Source organism: Pteropus vampyrus, unplaced genomic scaffold (genome assembly GCF_000151845.1).
Source record: "Pteropus vampyrus isolate Shadow unplaced genomic scaffold, Pvam_2.0 Scaffold529, whole genome shotgun sequence".
Taxonomy (NCBI): Eukaryota; Metazoa; Chordata; class Mammalia; order Chiroptera; family Pteropodidae; genus Pteropus; species Pteropus vampyrus.
Window position 1 is genome coordinate 681,566 of NW_011889310.1, and position 9,346 is coordinate 690,911.

Sequence of the window (9,346 nt, forward strand, 5' to 3'; positions counted from 1 at the left end):
TTTTTTTTTTTTAAATCATGAATGGCTATTGGATTTCGCCACATTTTTTTGCATTGTTTGATGTAATTTTTCTTTTTTAGCCTGTTGATATAATGGATTGCATTGATTGAAAATATCGAATCAGCTTTGCATACCTGGAATAAACCCAAGTTAGTCATGGTGTATACATATTTATATATATTGCTAAATTCTATTGCTAATAAAGAATATTTGTATCTGTATTCATGAGGGATATTGGTATGTAGTTTTCTTTTTTGTACTGTCTTTGGCTGTGGTAACAAGGTAAGATTGTTCTCATAAAATGAGTTTGGAGTTTCTCTCCTCTTATATTTTCTGGAAGAGAATGTAAAAATTGGTGTTAATTATTTAAAACTTTGGTAGAATGCACCAATTAAACGACCTGGGCTTGGAGATTTCTTTCTCAGGAGTATATTTTAAACTATGAATTCAATTTCTTTAATGGTCATATGGCTATTCATATTCTGTTTTTCATGTTGGATAACTTTTGGTAGTTTGGCTTTTCAAAGACTTGGTCCAATATATCTAAGTCATCAAATTTATGTGTGTACAGTTGTTCGTAGTATTCCCTTATTATTCTTCTGATGACTGTGGACTCTGTAGTGATATCCCCTGTTTCATTCGTGATATTGGTAAATCGTGTCTTCTTTTTTTCTCTCAGTATTGCTAGATGCTTGTCAACCTTAGTGATCTTGTCAGAAAACTTGTTTTTATTTCATCGATTTTTGTCTTGTTTCTTGTTTTGAATTTCATTGATTGTTATTATTTATTATTTCCCTTCTGCCTGTTTGGGGTTTGTTTTGCTCTTCTTTTTTAGATTCTTAAAATAGGAACTTAGACTATTTATCTGAGACTACTCCTTTTCTCTAACGTATGTATTTAGTGCTATAAATTTCCTTCTGAGCACTGCCGTAGCTGTGTCTCACAAATTTTGATGTTGTATTTTGATTTCTACTTCGATACCATTGTGGTTACAGGACACGTTCTGTATATTTTCAGTTCTTTTAAATTTGTTTAGGTTTGTTTCATAGCCCAGAATATGGTCTATCTTGGAGAATATTATGTAGACAGTTGAAAAAAAATGCATATTCCTCCGTTGTTGGGTGAAGTGTTCTATAACTGTCAAGCAGATCCTGTTGGACGATGGTGGTGTTGAGTTCTTCTACAAGCTTGGTGATTTTCCTCTAGGTTTTTTATCAATTATCAAGGGAGGGCTATTGAAATCTCTAAATATATTTGTGGATTTGTCTATTTCTCTTCTCAGTTCTATCAGTTTTTGCTTCACATATTTTGCAGTGCTGCTGTCTGGTGTGTACACATTTGGGATTGCAATGTGTTTCGGTGGCTAGACCTTTTTAATATTATATAATGTTCCTTTCTGTCTCTGGTAATTTTCTTTGCTCTGAAGTCTGCTTTATCTGATATTAACATAGTCGTTCCTGCTTTCCTTTGATAAATGTTTGCATGATATTGTTTTTCTGCCCTTTTATTTTCAACCTGACTATATCGTTATATTAAAGTGAATTTTCTTGTAGACACATATAGTTGGGTCATGTTTTTCAATCCACTCTGTCAATAGCTGTCTTTTCAGAATTCCATTTTGATTTATCTATAGTGGTTTTGAGAATATCTATTTGTATAGTTTTTCTTAGTGGTTGTATTGCGGTCTACTGATGTCAACACTTTGCCAGTTTAAGTAAAACATAGAAACCTTACCTCCATTTGTCTCTTTGCTTTCTCTTACTTTATAGTAGAATTGTCTTAAATATTCTCTTTATATATGTTTAGAATCCCATCAGATAATGTCGCAACTTTTGCTTCAATCATCTAAGATAACTGAGGATACTTAAGAGGGTAATAGCTTTTTATTTTTACTTGTTATTCTTTATGCTGTTCTTCATTTCTGATGTTCCAGGTTTTCTTATTGCGTTGTTTACTTCCTATTTAGAGAACTTCTTTTAGCCACCTTTTTTTTTTTAGGATAAGTGTGCTGGTGATATATATATTCTCCTAGTTTTATTTCATCTAAGAATTTGTTCATTTCGCCTCCATTCCTTAAGGTTGTTTACTCTGAGTATGGAATTCTGGGTTGATAATTCTTTTCTGTTAGCACTTGAAAAATGTTGTGACACTTCCTTCCCACCTCCATGATTTCTGAAGAGAAAGACACTGTCATTCAAGTCATTGTACTTTACTCTCAACTGAATGTGTGTGTGCCCCCTCCAAATTCATATGCTCATCCTCATCCCCAATGTGACGGTATTTGGAGGTGAAGTCTTTAGAAGGTAATTATGTCATGAAGTTGGAACCCTCATAAATGAGATTAGTGCCTTTAGAAGAGGAGACATGAGATAGATGATCTCTCTCTTCACCATGTGAAAACACAAGATGACAGTAATATGCAAACCAGAAAGAGGGCTCTCACCAGAACTCAACAGGGTTGGCACCCTGATCTCAGATTTCCTAGCCTCTAGAAATGTGAGAAATAAATTTCTGTTGTTTAAGCCACCAGCTCTGTAGTATTCTGTTATAGCAGCTTGAGCAGTCTTCCTATGTTTGTTTGTTGTGTTACGTCCAGTGTTCATTAGTTGTCACAGATAGGACCTGGGAGGAATAGCGCTATTCCCTCCTGGCCAGACCTCGAAATCTCTATATTTTATTAAGCTAATAACAATAAGAAGAACAACAAACCATATTAAATACTTACTGTAGACTAGATACTAGATACTTTGTCTTTTAAAAGCTTTCTCATTCCATTCATGCAACAACACTATGAAGGAGATATTAGCATTCTTATTCGACAGATGAGAAAACTGACTCTCAAGGTTGAAATGACTTGCCTAAGGTAGGTGACCTAGAGCTTTCTGGCTCCAGACCCTTGTCATTAACCTCAGCGATGAAAGGCTTCTTGGATCTAAGAACAAGCAGACTGCAATGAGAACAGAGAGAAAGGTGAGATTAATTCTCAGGAGCAACAATCAGCAAAGAGAATGGACACAAAGATTTCTTGAGCATCTACTTCAGTTCAAGCACTGTATTAATCAGTTTACGTGTCATGCCATCAGGGAAATCTCCCTAGACGAGATGACATTGCACTAGGCCTTAAAAGGTAAGTGGGAGTCACATAGGTAGAGAAAGGAATGAAACAAATTATAGGTAGATGGAACAGCATGAGCCAAGTCACGCAGACTGGAAAGCACAGGGGGAACTCAGGGAATGGAGACCACCCTCTGGTATCTGGTACAGGGGGAGGTGTAGTTGGAGCAGTGGGCAAGGCCAAGTTACAGAGGATAACGAGAAGTAAGAACAACGTGTCTTGGTCGGATGAAAGGTCTAGACGGTTCTGTGGGCAGCTGCATGTCTCTCTTCTTACTTGTAGCTTCTGAGAAGTGCTTTATTTTTAAACTAAAGAATTTAGTTCCTGAATACATAATATTAAAGCTCTGACTACATCTGATAATTTCAGATTAATGAAAGGGAAAGCCAAACCCTGGGAAAGGTGTGCTTCCTGGAGAGAGGAGTGGGGAAAGGGACTGCAAAGCCAACTGGGTAGCTGGATATTCATGTTACTCATCTCAGAGCTCACCCAAGACAGCCTCCACACCACCACAGCCCCAGGCTTTCACATGCTGTCACTCCAAGGGAGAGGGAGGATGAGCCTCCAAAGAACTCAAAGTCCCTGTCCCAGCCAAAGGCTTCTCTTCAGTCTGGAAAGAGTGAATCTGCTGTTCTCACCTCTGTCTAGAATCTTCCACCTCTCTGGCTATGGGGCATATCTACTCTTAAAAAAATGGGGGTGTGAGAGCTGGATGTGTTCATCTTGGAAGTTTCACCAAGCTCAGACTAGTGTGTAGCAGGGGCTCAAAAGAGTTTCCTCGAGTGACTAATTGGCTAATTGCCCCTCAAACTAGCAGTGTGCAATCTCATGCACATCATATTTCTCCATCCTTTAAATCCTCCCCACCCTCTGCCAGGCAGGGTTTCTAGTTGCACTCCACCGATGAGGAAGCCGAGGCTGCTCAGCAGAAAGTGGCTGGACTGGATGCAGCTGAGCCTCCAACTTTTGGCTTATGTGTCTACCCAATAGGACCTCCCATTCATTTCTGACTGGCTTTCCATCGGTCACTTGGCCTTGCCTGACCATGAGGTCCCAGCCTCTACTCCCATGCCCTCCAAACCTCCTTAAGAGAGATAACTAGTTTCCATTGGTGCCTTCCTTGTCGAACTTAAATCCTCTGGGATCTTTCATCCCCAGCATCCCCATTGGCCCCTGAACTGCTTGGTGCCATACTGGACTCTTGGGTGATTCCTGCATTTGGTTCATGAGGAGAACCTCATTGTTCCTCAGTATCAGGATGTTCCTCATGCTGAGGTTTCAGAAGGCCTACCCAGTCCGCAAACAGCCCTTGCACCCAGCCTGCGGTCGCAAGTGGCCAGCTGTGGTATAGCGGAAGCAGCCGTGTTTTGGGTACCAGATAAACCTGGGTTTGAAGCACAGCTTGGCATCTTACTTGCTTTGGGTCCTTGGTCAATCGTTGTACCCTATCCCTCTGAGTGTGGTTCTTAGAGAGATCTACAAACTGCAAGGCATCTATGTCCCTCCTGCTCTAATCCCACATGTTCCTGGAGCCGCTAGGCAGAGGGAGCAGATGATGGAAGAAGCAGCTATGGCCAGTGGGGCCTTGTTCCACCACCATTCCTAGAAATCAGCCGAGAGGGGATATGTGTCCGGCTAGTGAGACCGTCCAGAGTTTCCTCGGAGCACTGTGAAGTGAGTTTGCTCAAAGGCTCAGACAGCAGCCTGTGTCGTGCCTATCCATTTCTCACGTCAGGCACCATGGATGGTTTGCCCAGCTGTGGTCCTGAGTGCCCCTCAGATCCTCAGGGCGAAGGCACTGAGACCTGTGCCAGCCCTGAAAGGTTTGATAGGGGTAGGCAGGAGTAGAGCAGTCAGGAGGAAGGGGCAGCTGGGAAGCAGAGCAAACTGAGAAGAGAGTTGTGGGGGGTGGGCAGGAGGGGCTCTGACACCTCAGAGATGAAGCCTGCTGAGGCCCCTGATCTGGAGGGCAAGGTGAGTCCCACTGCAGCCCCTCACCGCCTCCAGCACAGAGCTTCGCCAGACCCCCTTTGTAAGAACAGCCAGCTTCTCTAGGAGTCAAACAGGAAGAAAATCCATCATTCTAAAACAAACAAACAAACAAACAAACAAACAAACAAACAAACAAACAGAAAAAACCCAGAAATTTCCTGAAGGAGCAGAAATGAAATCTGGAAGGGAGAAGATTTTAGCAGATCTGATATGGGCTTTTTAATCTGCTAGCTGATATCTCTAAACTAATTTCCAAACAAAGAGAACAAAGAGCCAGCTGGGCCTCCGGGGACACACATATTTTCTAACTGAAAAGTGCATCAGGTTGGATGAGAGTAAACAGATCCACACCCACAGCGTGATCCTCCTTGAGCAAGGCACAACAGGCCCGGGGTGGCCAGGGAGAGTAGGGGTGGGGGGATGAAGAGGGAGGCCATTGTCAGTAATGGGCGCACCTCGCTCTCTGCCTTAATGGACTGGTTATTTTCTAAATACTTTCTTCCCAGCTTTTCTGGGTTCACACACACAGACGTACCCTGATAAGGAGGGGCTTATATCTACTGAGCCAAAGACCCGGCTGGAGTGTCTGAAGACTAGGAAGTGAACTATGGCTCTGCCATCCCTTCCTTTGTCTTGTCCAGCTGTGTGACTTTGACCTCTGCCCAGTCAATCCTCCAGAGCTTTGGTAAGGAGCAGAGTGACAGGGGCCTGTGACATATTTGGGGAGCTAAAAGGTCTGTGCCCCTAGCATACAGGAGTCTCATGGCCATTTATGGCTGCCTAAGGGCAACTTGCAAAGAATGGCTCAAGTCTACACAAGGCTAGTGCTGCCCTCTCTTTTCCTACCCATTCAACCAATGGAAGAGCCATGTTACTGCAGCATCTCCAAGCGTCCACTCCAATACTTTTCCCTTGGGAAGGCTTGCTCCTTCAGCTTGTCCCGCCTGCACTTTGCAACCAAGGTGTGCCCCACACATAGTCCTGACCGTGTCTTCTCTGCTCCAAACCTTACCATAGGTTCTCATCGTCCTCCGGATAAATTCCAAGTCCCTTAGAATGGCCTGTAACACCCTGCCGGATCTGGCCCTGCAACGACTTGACCCTCATGGCCCACCACTACCTGCCCACCAAGGTCCCCTAGTCATCTGGCTCCCACTCTTTCTTTAGGATTCTTCTCATATTTCCTACTACACCTTTGGGATGATCTGTTCCTATGGCTGTCTCCTCCACTACACTGTGAAGTCCGATGGCAGTGACTGGCTTCGTTTATGTCTGGACCCCTCTTTGTGCGGTACAGAGATTAAGTAAGTACTCAGAACAGCTTTGCAGAATGGATCTCAGGGACCATGTTTCCACAAGGAGAGGGATTGAGTGACACAGGAAAAGAGCCCATTATAGCCCACATCACCAAGGGCCTGCTATTTACATCCCCTCTCCAACCCAATGGGCTCAAGACCTCATTGAGACACATGACATTCTGACCCCTAGAGCCTGGACTCCCTGGGTCTACGAGTGTCCCATTTAAAAGCCCTGCTATAATGCCCTGCAAGATGAAGCCAACCCAGAAGGCACCATGAGTGACTCCCGGTGGACATCCAGTTGCTGTCCACCCTGAGGTGGGAGCCTCTGTCAAGTGCTTGCCCACCAACATGAGTGCTGTTGAGACTTCTACCAGCTTTCCCTTTCCCCTCTGGCGTTAGTGAAAAGCAAGTCTTCTCCCAAGAAGGCTGGCACCTCGGGGACACCATGGGACGGCCCCTAGGAGAAGTCTTCTCTCTCACTTTGAGCACAAACCCCTTGACACCTGATCTCATGTCTCCTACCGTCTCAGCCTGTAGGGCATAACCAGTACTAGCCCTTTCAAATGCAGACTGACTCCAGTCACTCAAACAAACTGCTGCTAGTCACCAACCCAAAGTGAAGGAGACACAATTTTCGAGGGGAAATAATTACCCTATTTGGGGGCACCATACAAAGACAGCCATATTGCAAAGCATTTGACCCTAAGCCAAAAGGCCAGGGAGCCTGCCAGCCCAGCCCTGGCAGAACTGCGCCCTGCAGCTCTTCTTGAATACTGAGCCCTTGGCTAGGTTACAAATTGCTCTTGGTTACAAATTGTCTTATTGAATGTCTTCTGAATTTGCTTTGAAACTCTTGACGAGAGTTCCACCGAGTATCTTAACTCTACATACCCAGGTTAAAAAAAAAATGCCTTTCTTTCTGAATTTGGAACCATTGGGGAAAAACATGTCCCTCTGAAGATAAAAATATGCTTTCTTTTTTTTTCTGATGATGAAAACTCCAGAGTTCCACATTTTTTTTTCTTTTTAGCTCTAGTTGACAATAAGCTCCTGGCTAAATTTTATGTTTAGTCCCCAAATTAGGTTAATCGTTGGAAGTATCAGATTTGTTTCTTCCCATTTTTCCTACTTTTTTATTTTTTTTCTCAGTGTTCCTATTTTATTAAATAGGACAATGTCCACCCTACCCCACACTCCAATCCTTTATAGAGTCAGGAAAGGGATATATAAATAATACTTTCAGGAAAGTCTTTCTAGAACGATAATCATAACTCATCTGTGTGCTCAGAGAGTAGGATTCCAGGGGGCTCCCTTAGAAGAGGTGGCTGACTTGCTAAGGCACTGTGTTGGCCTGAAGCATTGGCAAAAAGGCCAAGATTTTCCCTCTTCCTTCCCACAATATAGTTGGGAAAACTGAGCTTGAGAGAAGAGAGAAGACTTGCCCAAGGTCATGGGCCAAGGTGATGTCAGAATGAGAATGAATCGCTTCTGACTCAGTTACCATTCTATCTCACCATAGCCCTCTTGTCCTCCAATTTTACAAATGAGGAAACTGAGGCCCAGAAAAAGCAAGTTACTGATGATAACTTCCTTTGGCCACAGAATCCCTGAGACCACAGAGGATGTCCAACTTCTTGATCTAACCCCATTATGGCACTGATGTGTGTATCATAAGGTGCAGAGAGAAAATATGTTATATTCTGTAGTGAACCATGCACCGGTTCACTGTGTAGATAGGGACATGGTTTAAGCTACAAAATAGCTAAATCTGTGGCCTAATAGGTGTTTCTAGAGCCAGATACAAGCAGGGGATTCTGGGAAAGCATCAACAACAGACCTTTAGCTTTGACCACTTGGGAGCCGCTGCCTGAGTCCGCCCTCCAGCTTGGCTTGGTGCTGAATAGAAGGCATTTCAGATTGCCCTTCCATGGGCTTCTGACTCCATAGCATCCTCTGCTTATCTAATCAGCTTCCCATACATTCCTAACAGTGGCACCCTGAGCAGTATAACGAGCTGTGCCAACACCCGTCTATCTCAGTATTAGGCGACAGGCCTCTGCAATGTAGTCTAAACACTTCCCAGGGTTCTAGACTGGGGCTCTGGCAAGTGGAACTGAGCCCCTCCCCCCATTGTCCTTGTCCTAATACTTGCTGGAGAGTATTTATAGCTCCTGGAGGAGCCCAAGCAGAGGGAAAGATACCACCAAAACTGGGAGTGGACTCTGCCACTGGAAAATGGAGACTCTGTAATTTACTCCATTATAATTCAAGAAATAAAATATATTTCCGGTGATTAGCTGGGTCTATTTATAGACTATGAGGCCTGAACTGTGATATTTATAGAATGTCATCGCATTTAGCAGTAATAGCACAATTACATGTTTATGAAGTAATGGTTTTGCATTTTTTCCTAGAATTCTCTGACATTTAGATCTGGAAATTTTACATTTTAACAAGCAAGAACAGCAGCTATTTATTTAAGAGAGAACAGCAGAAACTGTATTCTCTGTAACTGCTTTCAGTCTAAGAGCCTGAACCCCGCCCCCATTCGTTTTGCTTCTACATATGAAATAAGCTGATGTACAGCGAATAATATACCTATTTGTGTGGAGCTCTGATTTCTTTCTTTCTTTCTTTCTTTCTCTTTTTTTTTTTTTTTGTTTCCTTCTTAAATAGTGCCTTTCATCGCTTGGGATTCTTACATTCCTGAATCTTCCTCCTTGGAATTTGACGTTGACATGTTTTTCCTTTTCCATAATGATACAAGCAGAGTAAAAGGCCAGGACAAATGTGTTTACTATCCAAAATAATACAGTGTAAGTGAAACGAAACCCCACGCGCCGAAAAGAGTCCCCTTTTGTGCTAACTCATAATTTAAGACTTGGTGCGGCAAGTGGAGGGAGTGGAAATTCTTTCTGGGTTATTATATCAGCAGTAA